We start from the raw sequence: 20,413 nt of genomic DNA on the forward strand, positions 1-20,413 counted from the left end.
GAGAGTAGAGAGTTCCAGGGTAGAGAGAGGGAAAAGGAGCCAAATTCTTTCTTTTATACTTTCTCTGACACCTCCCACAAAGGAAATGGGAGTTGTCAGGGGGAAATTGTAGCAGAGAGCCTTGGGAGTTGTAGTCTTCCAGGGCTTACAACAATTTCAAATGACACACATTGCTGCTGGTAGAAAAGTCTATTACCATTCTATTGTGCCATAATATATCAATCTCTGTGTACAATGCTCTCCTGGTTCTGCTCCTTTTGCTCTTCATCAATTCCTGGAGGTCATTCAAGTTCACATGGAATTCCTTCATTTCTTTATTCTTTTCAGCACAATAATATTCCATCACCATCATATACCACAATTTATTCAGCAATTCCCCAATCGTTGAGGGCTGCCTCACTTTCCAATTTTTTGCCACTACAAAGAGCACAGCTATAAATATTTTTGTACAAGTCTTTCCCCTTATTATCTCTTTGGAGTACAAACCCCATAGTAGTATGACTGGGCCAAAGGGCAGGCAGTCATTTAAAGCCCTTTGGGCATAGTTCCAAATTGCCATCCAGCATGGTTGGACCATTTCACAACTCCACCAGTAGTTTATTAGAGTCCCAATTTTGCTACATTCCCTCCAACATTTATCACTTTACTTTGCTGTCAAATTGGCCAATCTGCTGACACTAATAAACTGTTGATAGAAGTATGAACTGATTCCACCATTCTGAAGAGCAATGTGGTTTTATGCTTACAGAGCTATAAAACTATTATACCATTTCACCCATAAATACCACTATTTGTTTTATTTCTCAAGGTGATCAAGAAAAATGGAAAAGAAACTATATGTTCTAAAATTTTTATAATAGTTTTCTTTGTGGCAGCAAAGAACTGAAAACTGAAAAGATCCCCATTAACTGGGGAATGATCTAATAAGTTGTGACATATAATTGTGATGGAATACTACTGTGCCATAAGAAATGATGTACAGGTTAATAAAAAAAATTTTTTTAAACCCTTACCTTTCTTCTTGGAGTCAATACTGTATATTGGCTCCAAGGCAGAAAAGTGGTAAAGGCTAGGTAATGGGGGTCAAGTGACTTGCCCAGGGTCACACATCTGGGAAGTGTCTGAGGCCAGATTTGAACCTAGGACCTCCCATCTCTAAGCCTGGCTCTCAATCCACTGAGCTACCCAGCTGCCCCCAAACAGCTTAATTTTGAAAAAAATAATAACATAAAAAAGACCTATATGAAATTATGAAGAGTGAAACTAGCAGAACCAAGGGAACACTATCTATAGGGTCAGAAATATTGTTTGAATAATGATTTGTGTATGTCCACCTCCAAAGAAAGAATTGATAAACAGAAATAAATAAGGCATAATTTTATATATATATATACAAATCTTTTTGCCTTCTCTAGTGGGGGTAGGAGATGGAGAGAGGGAGTTCACTGGTATTTAAATGTAACAAATAAACAAAATAATTAAGAACTATGTGGATACTTTTTTTTTTGTGAAGCATTCTTTATTTCTTTGCATCTTAGAACAGGTGATGGAATAATGGCACAAAATAAGACATACATTTTTTTCAGACATGGCCAACATATTGATTTGTTTGCTTGGCTACAGCTACTTGTTACAAGGAAGGCCTTCCCTTTAGTAGGGATAGAAACTGAGTAATTATCATAATGATGCAAGAAAAAAAGATTATCAGTGAAACATTTTATATTTTAAGATATACAGAAAAGAGCAGAAGTTCAAAAAGGGACAAAGACAAGCAGAGAAGTTTTCTTACTATCATATTAAATATAATACATACAATCAATCAATATTTTCATTAAGCGCCTACTATTATATGTGCCAGGCATAAACATATATAAACTATACATAATAGTTTAATTACAACTCTCTTTTCTATTCTTAATATTGAAATGTTCATTTTTGATATAAGAAAAAACATTCCATTTTACAGATAAGCTCTGAGAAATTACATGATTTATCTATGACTATAAAGCTAGTAAGTATCAGAACTGAAAGGCAAACTCAGTTTTTTTTGACTTTGAGAGTTCAGTTCTTTTTCTAATCTATGTAAGGTTGTCTTTATCATCTCTAAACTATCACCAAAAATTCAATATATAAACAGGTTAAAGTAGTTTTATTTTAACATTTGCTAACAGAAAGGTTTTGATTTTTCATAAGAGACCAAGCCAGTGTGTTAAAAGACTAACTGACTTAACCATACATTCAAAAAACTAATGCAGTTGAAGGACTGTATTTCATGGGGAAAAAGTCACTTTAAACTTAAATTATACTCAACAATCATGTTCTATTAATGGAATATTTTTAAACAAAGCTTATATTTTGTGATTCTTAAATACGTTTTTTTAAAATACCAAAATTCTTACATGCAGAAAATTGTACTGGTTTCAGTGTATAACTGGTTTCAGTGGTGGTGATGTTGTGTAAACTGAAGTCCACAATACCCACAAGTCCCAGTTTTAGTCTCTTTGTCCAAGTTTATATATACTTTTGGATGACCCAGAGCTCCTCCTCCACCATCACATGATATCACTCGACTTTCCACTTTGCTTACTGGTTGCTCTGCTATCAAATCAATTGCAAAGTTTTCATTTACCTCTTTCTGGCGACCAACAAAGCGAATCCTCCTGTAATCATCTTCATCATAAACCTGGCCTGTGTGGGTAATTTTCTCCCCCGTGGGCGACACCTGCACACCAAAACATCTGGCGGCCACAGGGAAGCCCTGGCTGCGGCCCAGAAGGCGGCCGAAGGTCACCTGGATACTTTATTTTTAAAGAAAAAATTGGAATTTCAAATCTCTCCATCTCATACTCTGAAAAACTAAACTACTCTAATCAATTTATAATTCAGAAGACAAGCAGAATGATTCCTATCATACATGTAGTCATGAAAAACACATTTCCATATTAGTCATGTTTAAAAAAAAAGCAAATAAAAGTATGCAAGAAAAAAAGTGTTTTAATCTGTACTCAGTGTCCATCAGTTTCTTCTCTGGAGGTGGATAGCATTTTTCATCAGGAGTTTTTTGGAATTGTCTTGAATTATGAATTGATTAGAATAGTTTAGTTTTTCAGAGTATATCATCTTTACAATATTGCTGTTACTGTAGATAGTATTTTCTTGGTTCTGTTCCCTTTTCTTTGTATCAGGTCAGATAGATCTTCCTAGGTTTTTCTAAAACTATCCTCCATCTTTTCTTTAAAATAATATATTATCATAGGCATATATCACAGCTTATTCAGTCATTCCACAATTTATAGGTATCCCCCTAATTTCATAAAAAGAGCTACTATAAATATTTTTGTACTTTTTCCCCCTTTTCCTTTCATCTCTAAGAACTAGTCGTTGTATTATTGAGCCAAAGGGTATGCCCAGCTTTATTGTTATTGACATTGTTGCAATTGTTGTTATCATTGTTATTATTGTTATCAGTGTCATTGTTATGGTTACCATTGATATCATTGTCATTGTTATTGTCATCATTGCTGTTATTATTGATGTTATTGTTGTCATTGGCATTGCTGTTATTGTTGTTGCTATTATCATTGTTATTGTTCTCATTGTCATTGTTGTCATCATTTTTGTTGTTATCATCGTTATTGTTGTAGTTACTATTATTGTTGTCATTATTGTCATTGCTATTATTGCTATTATGATCATTGTTATTTTCATTGTTGCTGATATTGTACTCATTTTTGTTAGTATTATCATTGATATTGTTGTCATTGTTACTACTGTTGTTATTATCATTGTTGTTGTCATGTCCTACTGCTGTAGTTACCATTGTTATTGTTGTTATTATCAGTTTTATCATTGTTGTTTTTATCATCACTTGTTATCGTTGTTATTGTTGTTATTGCTGTTATTGTCACTGTTGCTATTGTTATTGTTACAGTTACTGTCATTATTGCTAGTGCTATTATCATCTTTGTTGTTATTATTATAGTTGTTGTTATCACTATTGTAATTATCATTGTCATTATCTTTGTTGTTATGGTTGTTATTGGTATAGTCATTATTATTGTTGTTTTCTTTATCATGTGCCCAATTTTATAGCTCTTTGGACTTAGTTCCAAATAGTTCTTCAGAATGGTTGGACCAGTTCATAGCTCTACCAAATATATATTGGTAAACTTTTTTCCTCACATCCCCTCTTCTTTTTTTGTCATGTTAGCCACACCAATAGACATGAGGTATCATTGCCTTCTGAGTTTTGTCTTGATTTTCCTGTTGTCATAGTATATTTTTATAGTCAGGCTATATATATATTTATCATTTGCTCCTTTTCCCAGCATATTTCCTGGCTTTGATATTTGTGTTAAAGTTAGGCTCTTCTTTTAAGGGTCAGGGAGGGGAAGAGATTGTGTTCTAAGCTTCAGGCTTTTTTTTTTCTCCTGCTGTTTTTACAGTGGCTTCCTTGAATTTGTAAGTTTTCATTGCTTCCAAGGAGGTCAACTCAAAGGAGAGAAATGTTGTCTTTGCTCTCCTAGTCTGTGCTCTCTTCCTTATCCGATAAGGTCCCCTCTTGTCTGATAGCTAAAAGGAGCAGTTTTTCTCTGTCTTGGAACTGTGACCACAGGTCCTACTTCCTTGTGATCATAAGCACTCCTTGATCTGGAACTGGATATGGGCAATGGAGTTGCAAAACATCTCCCAGTAATGCACCCAGTGTGTATTAGAACAGAGGTCTCCTATAATCTCTTTCTGATCAGTTGCCTAATCCCCTTATTCTCTCTGGATTGAGTTTCTGAAGCTGCTGTTAGTACTATAACAATCACCTCTAAGGCCCACAACTGCTGTTGCTGCTGGGTTTGCTCTGGACCAGCTCCACTCTAGTGTCACAGACTTCTCTTTCTTACCTCCTAAGTTGTCTTGGGCAAAAAAAGTGTCTCATCTTGAACTTTGTTTTGGGCTGTGCCATCCCAGAATTCAGTTTGAAACATTATTTTAAAGGTTTTTTTTGAGGGAACTATTGGAAGATCTGGACTGTGGTGCCTCCTCTACTCTGCCAGATACTCTGACTCTGTATCATATTTTTATAATTTTTAAGAAAATAGTTAGTGATCAGGGAAAGATTGGGTTGGAGGTAGTTGGCAGAATAAAACCCTAAAGAGAGATTGGAGGGGATAAAGTCAAGATCACAGTTGAAGAGTTATCTGTGGAAAGAAAAAGAAACATTCTTAAAGAGAAGTTATTTGGAGATAAATAAAAAACTGAGAATGGAGAGAAAGTAATATAGAGTTGTTGCGTGTGATTTTGTTTTTATCAGTAAACTAAGAGGCAAGTCCATTTTATTGGAATAAAGAAGGCATGAAAGGAAATCTTTCCAGATTTCTTTGCACTGAAAGGAAATCTTTAAAAGACCTTGTTACTTACTGTACAACAGAGGGAATCCACAGTGAAGCCAGAGGTGCCTTTTGTTGGCCTTACATTAGAATCTTTCTGTATCCTCCAGATTTCTCCAAGAGCCAGATCCTTTGCATTTCCTTCTAGGATGATTAGCACCATGTGACCACAATATCTTCTTTGGAGAGGATGATGACAAAACTATTAGCCTCTGTCTTAAATTTGGATGTCTTTGCCAGGGTTATGGGGATTGTCATAGGGGAGCTGTCTCAAATTCTTGGCCCCAAAGATGAGCTAGACAGAACTGTCTGATATTTATAGACTAATATTCTTGGTGGCCAGAAATAAGCTGTCTCTCTGTATTTAAAGTTCAGAGTAGAATCTCTTAACTAGTAAGGTGGTAAAATTAAGAATATAAGGTATACTTTGTTTCATGTGCAATCATGGGCAAGTCCCATAACCTCTTTGAACTTCAGCTTCCTCATGTGAATATGTGAATAATAATACTTGTACCTCCTACCTCAGAGGATCATTACAAGGAAAGCCCTTAGTTAACCTGAATGCAAAATATAGAGTATTTCAATATTTCGTAAAGTTGCATGTAAATTAAATTTTATTTTAATTTACATTTAAAGTAGGAGAAAGCTGCAGGTAAAGGTGTTCCCTCTGGACAGATAATACCTAGAGTATTTTGTTCCATTTATGATATATTTGATAAGAGATATTTCCAAACTGGAGCAATTTCAAAGGAGCGTAAATGAAGGATTTGAGATTGAGATGAAGGATCTCTAATAAGAGTTCTATGAGGAACAATGGAAACAGCTAAGGGCTTTTAGATTGGAGGAGAGTAAGGGTACACATTGGGAGGAAATTATATGTTTAGGTATTTGGATAGCTAATATGTGAAGGAGATAGTAGACTTATTCTGTATTGTAGGCTTAGGATCAATACACGAAAATATACTTGACAAATTTTGGCTTAGTATGAGGAAGACTTTAGCCAAAACAATGAAATGGGTTGTATAACAAGACAGTAGAAGATGGCTATTTGTCAGAGATGTTGTAAAAGACATTTCTATTGAGTGGGACGATGAATCAGATGACCCCTGAAGTTCTTCTAACTATTAAGATGCTATGATTCCGTGAATTTTATCATGAATTCTTTTGTAAAAAACATAATAAAATGAAACCTTATGAAAACTCAATAATCACTCACATATAATAACATAATTTATGTAACATATAATATAACAGATATATTTGTGAATATAGATTTTCCACAGATAGGGGTTTTAAAAAACAAAGTATGCCTGTGGAAGCATACTAAGGAAGATTTAAGTATACTATTTAATCAGTGAAAGTAATTTAATTTTTAAAAAATATACACAAAATTTTGTCTTCTTGAAAGTTACCCTGGGAAATTACTAATAAGACCTTGCATTTGCAAAGCCAAAAAAAGAGATAGCTTAAGGAGGTCTTCTTTACTGTTTTCAAATGTCTGTCATGTGATAAGGTGAATAGAGTCAAGTATCATTATCTCCATTTTAAAGATGAAGAAACTGACCCTCAGAGAAGAAGTAATTTGTCAAGGACCATAAAGCTATCTGGTGGCAGAGATAGGAGCTAAGTCTTCTGATTCCCAGTTTAATGTCTTCTTCACCCTGCCTGTGACATTGCAGTACATTGGTCAGAAGCTGAGATGAACCTCTGAAAGTCTGACTTTGGTTATTCTATGAATGCCAGGTGTACCAGTTACTTGACATTTACAATAGGTTGCACTTAGTGCTCCCCTTTTCAGTCCTATGAAATAGAAATGATAGGACCACTAAGCTTTTTGGTATGTCATGACAAGTATTAAGGACACTTGCCTAAAAGTTTGGGAGCTCCCAAGGGAAAGATGCTGAATCAACTGAGGAAGCGGCAATGGTGCCTGACTCCAAAAGCATTTTGGAGTCCTCGGAATGTTTAAGATGAGGTTCTTCTGATGCTGTCAGTAATAAAGCACCCAATGATTGAAGGTAGACTCATCAAATGTATCAAACTTTGCTGAGGTGAAGAGGACTAGAGTGAGACTTCAATATCATTAAACTGGGATGAAAACTCATCTCTCATTCAAGCTAAGCAGTGTGACAAGCTGCCAAATGAGAGAACTCCATTTCCTTCATGGAGGAAAACCTTCTGGTGCCTGATGAGGTCTCTGTGGTTGCTTTAATGCTCCATCTGCTCAAGTGGAGGGAGACCTGAGAGCTCTTCTGGCACGATTTGTTTCCCTTAGGATGAGCACCTTTCTCCCACTTGGCAACCAACCCTATCGTTTACTAAACAAATCCAAGCAGAGGCGTACTAAGGCAGAAGGTTTTCTGCACAGCCTATGTATCAAGACTTCAGGACTGGGCCAGACAAGTGAAGTAGACACATTGGCCTTGGGGACGGGGTGTGGGGAAGGAGCAGATGGGCAAAAAAGGATGATGCCAGAAGGAAACACCTGCCTGAGATTTCAGCTGTGGGATCCCCACAATCTGATTTCCAGCCAAAGACTGTGTCAGAAATGACGATCAGGTACACCCATAGACAAATATCCTTGTTAAAAAATCCAAAGCAGATATTTTTCTCAAGTCCTTATTAATTATTTGGTCACCAATATATTCTTTACCAATCCTTCAAGGCCCATCTGGAGCCCCACATCCTCTATAAAGTTGTTCTTGTCTCCTCTAACACTATTCCTAGACCTGATTAAGGGGGCTATCAATAGAATTGTAGATAAATGACCTTAGGCATCATCTAGTCCAATTCCCTTATTTACTGATGAAGAAATCAAGGCCTGAAGACATTACATGACTTCTCCAAGGTCATACAGACAGTAAGTATAACAGCTAGGATTCAGACTCAGTTCCTATGACTGCAAGTTCAGTGTTGTTTCCATGACCTCATGCTACCTTGGTGATTGATTCCAAAAGCTGTTGCCTGATTTCCCTAGTTTCTTCATGCCAACTCCCTTTAGCATCATGGAGGGTGTGTTACTAAAATTATACTTATGACTGTTACATACCAAATGTTTGTTAATTGTTAAGTATTAGTGATTTTTTTTCTTTCTGTGAGGTGATGTAGAGCAGAAAGCATCACTATTTTTCTCTTGAAGATTCTTCCAATTGATGGGTAGGTATAGAGTCATACTGCTTTGGTGGTCTAATACCTGTAAGCTAGAACAGAGTGGAACAGGGTGAGGTAGAATTGATAGGTGAAGAGGAAAAGACAAAGGAGAGGATAGAGATAATCCAGATACTGCCAGCTCAGGAAATGGCCACACCAAAATCCCCAAGCAACCAACTACAATTACCTGTTGCAGACTCCAGATGTGTCGCATAGGTGAGCAGAATGAAATAATTTGAGGCAATTTCTGTTCTGGAGAAAAGCAGCAACTTAAGTCAGTAGTCTGATGCACCAATTTACTTCATGGCTCTGGCTAAGGACAGATTTCTGCTTCCTTTTCTCTCATGCAGTAACTGAACTATTATTAGGCCAAAGTAGAATAAATACGCAAAATTAATTAGACTACTTATTGCTATCTTTGATTTTGCTATAATATAAATGAAAAGCATTTATTAAGCCCTTACTATGTGCAAGTTCATTGTGCAAAGACAAGACAAAAAAGAAACAGTCCCTGCCCACAAAGAGCCTATATTCTAATAGGAGATTCAGCACATAGATGGAAGTAGTGGCCATGGAAGAGAATTTTGGTTTGGAGAGTCACAGGAATGAGGAGCTGATCTATAGGGTGACTGATTTATGTGACCTTTCTGCTGCCAATGAATGTACTGACTTGATGAATGTTCCAGAGTGAGATGTAGAAGAGATGTACAATGGTAAAGCAGAATGATAGTGGCTAGAGTGGGCTGGAGTATGATGAACTTTCACATGTGGGACAGCATGGCCCCACGACAGTCCCTCATTAATAAAAGATGGGTAGATAAAGTGATTGTTTTCCCCTGGCTCTGTCTGTGATAGATAGCTCTTTGAATTGCTTCTTTTGTACTTCTGATGACTAATGAGCAAAGGAAAGCACCTCCCTAAGTGGAGCTGCCCTAGAGTTACAGAAAGTGGAGGCCACTGGGTCTTAGAACATTTCCAGGGCACTTAGAGTGTCTTGTAAATGTCACATAGCCAATATGGGTCAAAAAGAAGTTGAACCCAGATCTTTATGACCCCTAAGCCTGCCCTCTATTTATATCTCCATATTTCCTCTTAGATCTATGTATTCTATTCAGCTAAAAAGGTCTACATTGGTCTGTTTGTAATAGGGAAAAGAAGAGATAGAAGGAAGGAGGTTTCTGTCTTTGTGTTCAGAAGCTGAAGAAAACAGCTCTGCATATTCTGTGCTGGTCTTGGATGTTGTGTAATAAATGTCTGGTTAGGTCCAAGAAAAGATGTTGGTTATTTAGAGAATCCAAAGAACCTTCCACTTTAATTTGGAATCCATGACCTCTGTGTAGGAAAGTCTGCCCCTAACATGCTGTTATGTGCAGTCTTGGACAAGTCCCTTTATTTTTCCAGATGCCTGCTTATTCAGTTTGAAGCAAAAAAGAGTTGGAATTGGCATTTTCTAGCTGAGTGGTTTTGTTGTTGTTTTGCACATATCTTCCTCGTAAACCTGCTTTTGTTGTTCAGTCATTTCAGTTATATCTTATCCTTCATGACCCCAATCAAGGTTTTCTTTGCAAAAATATCGGAATGGTTTGCCAAATCATTCTCCGGCTCATTTTACATATGAGGAAATTGAGGCAAACAGGGCTAAGTGACATGCTCAGGGTCACTCATCTAGCCACGTGTCTGAGGGTGGATTTGAACTCAGGAAAATGAGTCTTCTTGACTCCAGGCCCAGAATTCTATCTATTGTGCCACCTAGCTGCCTCATGCCGGCTGTTGGAGGTCATTAAAAATTAATCATACAATTTAGACTATTTTTTTTAAAACAATCCAATAACTTTCTATGTGAAAAGCTCAAAATACTCCCCAAATTGAATTGTAATGAAGCCAAACATTCAGGTGACACAGGATTTTACAAAATGCATTTTAAGTGTGTATTTTTGAATGTATTTCTATTAAATAGATTTCATTTTTTTATTTGAAAAACCATTGTGGGATGTCTCCTTCTTGAGAGAGACTCTATTTCTCATACACATGACAAGTAAGGTAGATTTTATGTATAGGCTGAGTATGTGGTTTCCTAGGTGATATGATTTGAAGCATCCTGTCTGAATGACTCTATGTCCAAGAATATGTCCTTCACTGACCTGCTATTATGCTGAAAATCTACTCTTAGAGATGCATTTCTTTGGGTTAAGACTTTGCAGTTCCAATAGCCCCTTTCCAAAATGTAAATTTTTCTGGCTATGGTAACCAATTTTAAATCCTGAATACAAATTAGCTTACAAAATTAATCTAACAAAGTTAAAAGTGAATGGGAGATTGAATAGGTTGCAAAGATGGAATCCTGTTAGGAAAGGTAGATGTGGGTGGGAAACCATGATAGGAGAATCCTAGGGAACCAGGGAACAAATGAAGTCACTGAGGAATGAGAGGGTATTCAAGAAAAATGCTCTATTTAAAAAATGTGGGAGGAAGCTGGGTTGCTCAGTGGGTTGAGAGCCAGGCCCAGAGATAGGAGGTCCTGGGTTCAAATCTGGCCTCAGATATTTCCTAGCTGTGTGACCCTGGGCAAGTCACTTGACTCCCATTGCCTAGCCCTTATCACTTTTCTGCCTTGGAACCCATACCTAGTATTGGTTCTAAGACAAAAGGAAAGAGTTTTTTTTTATTAAAAAATAATAAAAATATGGAAAAGTATGACCTACGGAAAAGTAGGTACCATGAATACTTGTTGGATTGTATCTGCTCATGTGTAATTGCTCTCTAGCATTGTTAGTCACCGTGGGAGAACTCCAATCACTCAGATTATAGGGACACTATTTAGTACATGCAAAAAAGAAAAAAAGACAATAGATAATTTAGTCTTTCACATAATTTTTCACCAAATGTGTGTGTGTTTCAATTAAATACATATTTATTAGGTACCTACTGTGTGCATTGGTAAAAATAATAGTTAACATGTAAGGCTTTTTGATCCTCACAATTTGATGGTTCAATATGCAATCTGGGGGTATCTCTCACAAAATCTCTCTGGTTCATATCTCCATCTTGGATACCTTTGCATTTAACATGTCTCTCGTGAAAAATTGCTCTCTCACTTTTCTTTCCAAAAAATAGGCACTTCCTTGTAAATCATTCAGTCAACTGAGACAATGAGCATAAACATACACTTTAGATAGCTTCATGCTAATAGATTAATATCAGAGACCATAGACAGTCAGGAAAACCTTTTATCCATTCCCAGAGGGAATATACAATCCTCCTGACTTATAGTACTACCCTTTGTAGTTCTTCATTATTAGGGAGTCAATCAATAATCTTCTCCTAGTGGGTCCTACTTTCCTATGAGAAAAGAATCAGAATTAGATTGTGAAAACCAAAAGACTTACATGGTTCACACAGCCCACAGTACTAACCAAGGTCTGCTCTTCCCCATTAAAGCGGTGTGTACTTAATTGCTCTTTAGTGTGCATGATTCCCTCAATGCATTCATCTCTCTCTCTCTCTCTCTCTCTCTCTCTCTCTCTCTCTCTCTCTCTCTCTCTCTCTCTCTCTCTCTCATCTTCCTTTATCTAAGCAGTGATACTTCTTGTTGAGATTCTGTCTTTCTGTCTCTATTTTTCTATCTCTGTCTTTCTCTTCTTGCCTCCTCTCCCATATCTGCTGTGATGCTCCTTTGTTGAGACTCTTTTGTTGAGACTCCATTTCCCTTGCCTTTTTCTGTAATTAAGACTGTCTTTCTTGCCTCATTCTCTCATCAAAGCTCTGTCTCTCTGCACAGTTGCTTAGGTACACTGGCCTTAGGTCTCTCCTTCCTTCTTTGGGCCACCATTTTACCCAAGTCTGAGTAGAGTGCCGGTCCTGTCAGTGTCTCTGACACCATTTCAGCTTTTCCATCTTACCTTGCCAACTTGGTACACACTTTTCCCTATATAAGCACCATGTGGATTTCAAGCCTCTTTTCAAGAAGATTCCCTCCTGTGTATTTGCTCTGGCCATTCTTTATGAAGAGGCAGGATGGACTTCCCTGCCTCCTACTTACACATGTATCATTTCATTTGAATGCCCTATAACTCTTGTGATATACATACTAAAAATATTATTCCCATTTTACATATGTAGAAATAGAATCTTAGCAATATTAAGTGACTTGCCCAGGGACATAAAGCTAGTAAGTGGCAGAACCAGGACTCAAACCAGTGTCTTTTTGACTCCAAGTTCATTTACCCTTAAATTTGAGATAGAATGCTGGCTCTAGAATCAGAAAGCTATAAGTTCAAATACAGCCTTAGACACTCTAGGCAAGTCACTTAACCTGTTTGTTTTATTTTTCTCAACTGCAAAATGGGGGTAAAGACAGCAATTATCTCACAGGGACATCTTGAGGATTAAATAAGAATATTTGTAAAATGTGAGCCTGCGAGCAGTATATAAATGCTTTGCATTGCTATTATTATTGTTATTATTTTTAATGGGAGTAACCTTGAATGGAGCCATGGGGCATAAATTCAGATAGATTTTATCTTGTTGGAAAGACTTTGAGTAGAAACCTAGGAACTGATGCTGTCTATTGTCTCAGGCTTGACCTATTACATTGAGAGATACTCATGAGCAGTAGGTGAACCATTAAGAGAAGAAGTATTTGACTATGTTAATCCATGAAACCATGTATTAGGAGGTCACAATCTACATTAGTGGAGAGGGTCCCCTCATCAATGAAATTAAGCAAATTCTTGAAGTATTAGTGCTTGTATTATTTAGATCGGATTTCTTAACCTTTTCTATGTCATGTGCCCCCTTGGCTATCCAATGAGGTCTAGTATGAATTGTGTTTTTAAATGCACAAAATAAAATGAATAGGATTACAGAGAAAACCATTAATTTGAAATGTAGTTAGCAAACTATTTTTTAAAAAACAAGTTCTTGTAGCCCAAGATAAGAATGTCTGATTTATACCATGGATATGTACTGTGGTCTTTGGATTGCGGAGATTTCTAGTCTACTTGGAACTGCAACCATCTCAGTTTGATTTCACTACCATTGTACAATTTTTCTTTTAAAATTGAGGCAAATTAAAATGAAATTCTCCTTCAGAAAAGATGTTGGAAATTTTCTCAACACCTCTTGACATCAGTAGAAACACTCTTGGGTGTTGCAAAATCCACAATGGTAATTACCACTGAAGTTTGCTAAAGTATGCCATAAACCTTTAGCTGAAGTACTTAACCAAGTCCCCTCAGAATTGGAGAATCAAAGTAAAATGGATACTCATTCGGCAGAACCATGTAACCTAAAAATTTCCTGGCCAGGCTACCCCCTAGTTAAACAGTTTTGGAAGCAGCCATTTCTCTCTTCTGGTCTCCAGGGAATCAGTCCAGTAAGTACTGGATTGTATCCCTCATATTAACATCTGCCTGAAACAAATTCACTCACAACTCCTCCACTGACCCAGATTTTCTCTAAAAGTCAAACAAGAGTATGGAAAAATCATGGTATAAGAAAAATTTCCCAAGTTCTTTGCCTAATTTTTTCAAGAGGCCTGCCTCTGTCTTTTGGGCCCCAGGTCCATGGACCACTAAGCTAGCAGATAAATAAAATCCGGTATGATTCTTTGACTTCAAAGTCAATCTCTTCCATGTGTGGAAAAGATAGGGTAGGGTGTGGGAAGGGAATGGGAATTGGGGATAGAGAATAATTTTTTACTGGCGGGGGGGAGACTAAATGACCTAATGGATTTTTTTTTCCATTCCTAACTTCAGGGATTCCATGATTAATTCAGACATCTGGTTTACCTCTCCAGTGAGATACCATTTTATTAACTACCGTGTAGGAAACTGTCTTGTTATCCCAGACAGAGAAATAGTCACTCCCTGCTTCCTCAAAATGTGCAATTCAGCCAAGCTAATAACTTTCCATAATCTTTTCTAACTGGCCTAATGCTGACTTCTTTGGAAAGAAACCCAATAAGGACCTGTCAAAAAGACCTGAAAAATGGTGTGTGTGTGTATTTCAAACAAAAGCAGAAATTTATGGGGAAAACTTTTCTCATAGATACTGGAAATTTCTGGGCATACCACCAAGTACATATCCATGCTTGTAAACAGTATTGTTTTACTGTTATTGATATAACAAACAAGCACTTTCATGTTTGCCACAGGCTGTGTGTCATTTGTCTCCTTTTGGAACAGCTTGTTCTGATAGATCTGAGGATCGGAAAGGGATGAGGAAGAATAATTTAATATTCAAGCCAATCCAGTTCAAATCATTCCAATCAACATCTATTAAGTGCCTAAAATGTATAAGGCACTATGCTAGGCACTGGGGATACAAATATAGAGATGAAAAAACCCAACCCAGAACAAAACCAATCCCTGCCCTCAAGAAATTCACATCTTTCCTGAGAATAGCTATCTTCTGGAAATAATGATGGAGACTATGACCAAGAAGGTCATATCCTGTACAGATCCAGTATTTTCAGGGGTGGGGGTGGGGTTAAAGTAGAGGATGATCTAAGTGCTGACAGCTTCATTCCTGGCAGGATAGTTTGCAAAATCTTGAAAAACCCTAGAGTATAATGGGGCTCAAGGGGCAAGCCTAGCCCCTAAAGTTGCCTCATTTTCCTTGCTTCTAGGAAATGGAGTTATAGAACTCAAGAGATAATTGTTTTTGAAACAGGAACAAACTATGGTTTGGACTTAAGATGTAGGGGAAGGGGATAGTTATCAGCTCCTTGGAAACAGGAGAGGTGGAGAGAGCAGGGTGAGAGTCAGACTAAAGCTAAACCAGGAATGGAGAGTTTAGGAGCTGAGTGGAGTGACTTGCATACTAAAGGTGCACCTATATCAGCCCACACCAAAGGTCTGGAGAAAGGTGAGGCAGAGGGATAGAATATCTTTCTCCTCTGTACCCATATTGACTGTTTCCCTGACCACACCCTTGGCATAGCCCTAGGATTTAAAACCTAGAGTCCTTGGTTTGGGGGAATATTTATTATTGTGTCATTTTTAAGTGCTGTCTGACTCTTTGAGGTTTTCTTAGCAAAGATAGTGGAGTAGTTTTCCATTTCCTTCTCCAGTTCATTTGACAAATGAGGAAACTGAGGCAAAAAGGATTGGGTTTCCGGACCAGGGTCACATAGCTAATGTTAGAAGCTGGATTTGAACTCAGGAAGATGAGTCCTCCTGACCTTAGGCATATTGCTCTATCCCTCTATCCATATAATCTGTGTCTAAATTCTGATGAACAAAGAGGAGATGCACTGACTACAACTTAGTTGCTTATTCTGCCTTTCTCTTTACTACTCCTTATTTCTAAATCTCATTAAAGTTTTTTTATCTTCCACTCAAGCAAGTTAACTGATATTTGTTTAACATCTATTGGGTGGGAAGCCTGTGTGAGCTAATATAGGGTGGGAAGGAACACAGATATATAAGCTTTAGGCTCTGTATTTTTTACCAACTTCCCTTAGCAATAAAGGCTAGGCAATGAAGATTAAGTGACTTGCTCAGCATCACACAACTAGGAAGTTTCTGTGTCCAAATTTGAACCCAGAACCTCCTCTCGATAGGCTCTTCTTCTACTGAGCCACCTTGCTTACCCCTGAGACCCATATTTTTAACACAATATACTTCCAGTGATGCTATGTAGCTATTAATATAGAATGTTGCCATTTCCTGGGAATGTCATGGAAAGGGCAATGTAGAGATGCATAGTAGGATGCAGAGTAAATCTTACTTTCAAACATATTATTAGTGGAAGAAATGATTACACCAGAACCAATATCAATGATATATTTAAAGAAGTGGATTAGTCATTTGGAGAGATTGCCATATAACCACTAGACAACCTGTGGCCTCAACTAATATCAACACAATGTCAAGAGACTTAGAAGAAGGTCTTCAGATGATTGAGAGGATTTATTGTGGAAGATTTATGGGAAGGCAGTATGGGCATGTATTTCACAGGATGAGAAGGTGAAGACGGATTACAGAAATATAGATTTGGAACTGGGACTTTAGAAGTCTTCAAATGCAACTCTCTTATTTTACAAATTAAGTAACTGAAGTCCAGGGAGTTTAAATGACTTATCCAGATTCACCCATCTACTGAAGCTCTGAGACTAGGTTTTTTTGAGGCTAGGTCTTTCTGACTCCAAATACAGTGCTCTAATTATGATACCACACTGTCTTGATTTACCTGAATGACTGCTCTGATGAGATCCCAGATCCATGGAAGCATTGAAATATCTCAGGGTTGTTGAGGGAAGTGCCTTATAATCCTTTAAACATGCTGTGAATGTGAGAGATCACTATACTGTGGTTAGAAATGCTATTTTTTCAGATTATATGCAAAAGTTCGAATCCTTGAAGGTCTCTGCTTCAAAAATTCATTAATAAATAATGACTCACATTTCTCCAGCACTCTGTGGCTTCAAAAGCACTTTCCTCACAACAGCCCTGTGAGGCTCCAAGAATAGGTATTTTTGTTCCAATTTTATAGTTGAGGGACTTGAGGCTCACAGTGATTTTCCCAAGTAATAACTTATTTGCTATATTATGCAGGACAGGTTGAGTCAAGGATTACATGCATTTGAGATGGTCCATTTCACATTCTCCACCTGACATCATGTAAGCCAATGATAGCCTCCTGACCAGCAACCTAACCTGGTACCCTGGAAACTCCTCTTTCCATATCCTTCTCTACATGATCCTGTGGAGGTTCTAAGGTAGAAAAGTAGTAATGGCTAGACAATGAGGGTCGACTTGCTCAGAATCACACAGTTAGGAAATGTCTGAGGCAAAATCTGGAGCCAGGAACTCCTGTCATGTACACCACATGGCTATAGATTTTATTCTGATTGATTTGTCTCAAAGATATTTACATTTATAAGAACAACAACCACAAAATGGCACTAGGAGTCAGAAGGAGATTTAATGAAGCCTGACATTCTTTCTGTCATTGGACCCAAGTATTTACTTTAAAAAATTTTTTATTAAAAAAAACCAAAAAACTTCTTACCTTCTATCAGTCCTGTGTATTGGTTCCAAGGCCAAAGAGTGGTAAGGGCTAGGTAATGGGAGTTAAGTGACTTGTTCAGGGTCACACAGCTAGGAAGTATATGAGGCCAGATTTGAACCTAGAACTTCCTATCTCTAGGCCTGTTCTCAATCCATGGAGCCAACTAGCTTCCCCCAGCATTTATTTTCAAAATTCATGTTTATTATGACTAGTATACACAAAAATATCTTGGTTTTCCTTAATATACAGTGCAGTGGAAAGAATATTGTTCTTGGATTCATAAAGTCTGGGTCCTAGTCCTGAATAGTTATGTAACCCTAAACTTCTGAGCCTTGGTTTTTTCAACCATAAAATGAGAGCTAATACTGCCTGCCCTATCTACCTCAGAGATCCATTGAGGATCAAATGACATATTATATAAAAATACTGTAAGTTGAAAATTATAGAGAACATATTACATCATCTTTTACAATGAATTCAAAATAGATATATGGTCTGAAAAGTGAGGATCACACCATAAAAAAATGAGAAGAGAAACAGATTGTATACCTTTCACAGCTATGTATGGGGATGAATCTTTATCAAACAAGTGATTGCTGCGCCATAAGATATGATGAGCCAATTAATTTAAAAAAAAACTTGGAAAGAACTACATGAGATAATGAAGAGAGAAACAAACAGAACCAAGAGAACATTATATACAGCTATAGATTTAATATTTGAAGATTAACTTGTGAATGTTCGCCTTTAGAGAATAAACTGAGAATTGAAAACATAAAAGATATTATCGAGATCTTATGCCTTCTATGTTATGTGGGGGGAGGTAGAGGCTGAATAAAAATTTTTTTAAGTATTGAATAAAAAAACAAGTGATAGGGGCAACTAAAAGATAAAAAAATCATTTTGATTGCATGAAATTGAAAGGTTTATTTATAAAAATAGATATGTCTAGGATAAAAAGGGAAAGGATCAATTGAGAATATATCAAATATCTCTCTTAAGGACTTGAGATTCAAGACAAATAGGCAACTACATATACACATAGATCGATATTCAAACATATATGTATAAATACATGAATACATTTCTGCATACATTTATGTTTATACTAACCTACATATACATACATAAATATATAACAAATATATATATAGATACAAAATCTATAAATAAAACACAGAAGCCATACCCTAATAGAGTGGTCAAAGGAATGAATAAATAGTTCTCAAAAAAGGAATTGTAAATTAATAATAACCATATGAAAGAAGAACAGAAATAACATACAATAAGAAAAATGCAAATCAGAGTTTTACTTTAAACTCAACAAATTGGCAAAGATGGCAAAAGTTGGGAATCTTCAATGTTGCAAGCATTCTGGAAAAATAGGCTCACTCATGCATGGTGGGTGAAGCTGTGAATTAGTGCAATTTTGGAAAGCAAATTAGTATCGTGTAAACAAAAAGTCTAGAATATCTATAACTTTGACATGGAGTTTACACTGCTAGGCATATATATCAAAGAGGTCATTGGCAAAATGAAATATATATATATGTATATATATATATAATTTACAGCAGTACTTTTCACAGTGGAAAAGAAATGGAAAACTAGTGGATGTTCTTCTATTGGGGAATGACTAAACAAATTGTGGTTCATGAATTTTGTAAGATATTAATGTTTTATAAGAAATAACAAGCATAATAAATTCCTAAAAAGCATGGGAAGACTTAGATGAACTGATACAAAGTAAACCAGAGCAACCCAGGAAAACAGTATCTACAACTACAACAACATGAATGAAAAGGACCACAACCACAATACAATGTAAACTGAATATTGTAAAAATATAAAAAAAAAAACAAATGTAGCCCCAGAGAAGAGATATGAGAAAATATCTTCTCCAACTCTACTGCTTTGTAGAGATGGGACTCCCTCAGTGTGGAGCATTGTCCAGAATGTCAGATTTTTTCAATGCATTGAAGAGTTTTGGTGACTTTTTTCTTCTGTCTCTTTAAAAAAGTTATTTATTATTAGGTATGGGGTTGCTATGGCTTCTGAGCTAAAAGAATGACTTTTATATTTTTAAAATAAAATAAATTGTATTTTGTTGTTGTTCAGTTGTTTTTCAGTCATTTCTGACTTTTTGTGAACCTATTTGGGGTTTTCTTAGAAGGTATACTGAAGCAGTTTACCATTGCCTTCTCCAGCTCATTTTACATATGAGGAAACTGAGGCAAACAGAATTAAATGACTTACCCAGAATCACACAGCCAATAAATGTTTGAAGCCAGATTTGAACTTAGGAAGCTGATTTCTGGACTTTAGGCCTGGTAGTCTTATTTACTGTGCCACCAAGTGCCCTTACTGCATTTTAAAATATATTAAAAATGCCTACCTCTTAAAAGAAGGAATGACTCTCTGGGATGAGGAGTGGAAGAAGAAGGTAGTACACAGGGGGAAATCTGGGGAATTTAAAAATAAAACATATTAATTAAAAATCTGTAATCAAAAAAAGGAAATTGTAAATTACTACATGCATTTAAATGCCTTTTATGCCATTTAAACATCTCTCTTTCACTAATTCATCTAAATCCTTCTTGAGCTCATTGATATTTTCCCTTTGGATGGTGTTTCAGTGTTCCAGATGAAGAGCATCCTTAAATAGGGATGACCTTAGAAGTAAGTAAGTGATAGTCTAATTTGTATGATTTAAGGGAGTACTAGGAAAGTTCTTTCATCCAAAAATACTTTCCCATCAATCATTCAGCAGTGACAAGGAGAAATTTCACCATTATAGATTCATTCTTTTGGGTGATTGCATTATCTTTTTTTTACAATGCAAATATTTCTGTAAGTCACCAGCACCA

This window comes from Gracilinanus agilis, chromosome 1, assembly GCF_016433145.1.
Source record: "Gracilinanus agilis isolate LMUSP501 chromosome 1, AgileGrace, whole genome shotgun sequence".
In the NCBI taxonomy this organism is placed as follows: domain Eukaryota; kingdom Metazoa; phylum Chordata; class Mammalia; order Didelphimorphia; family Didelphidae; genus Gracilinanus; species Gracilinanus agilis.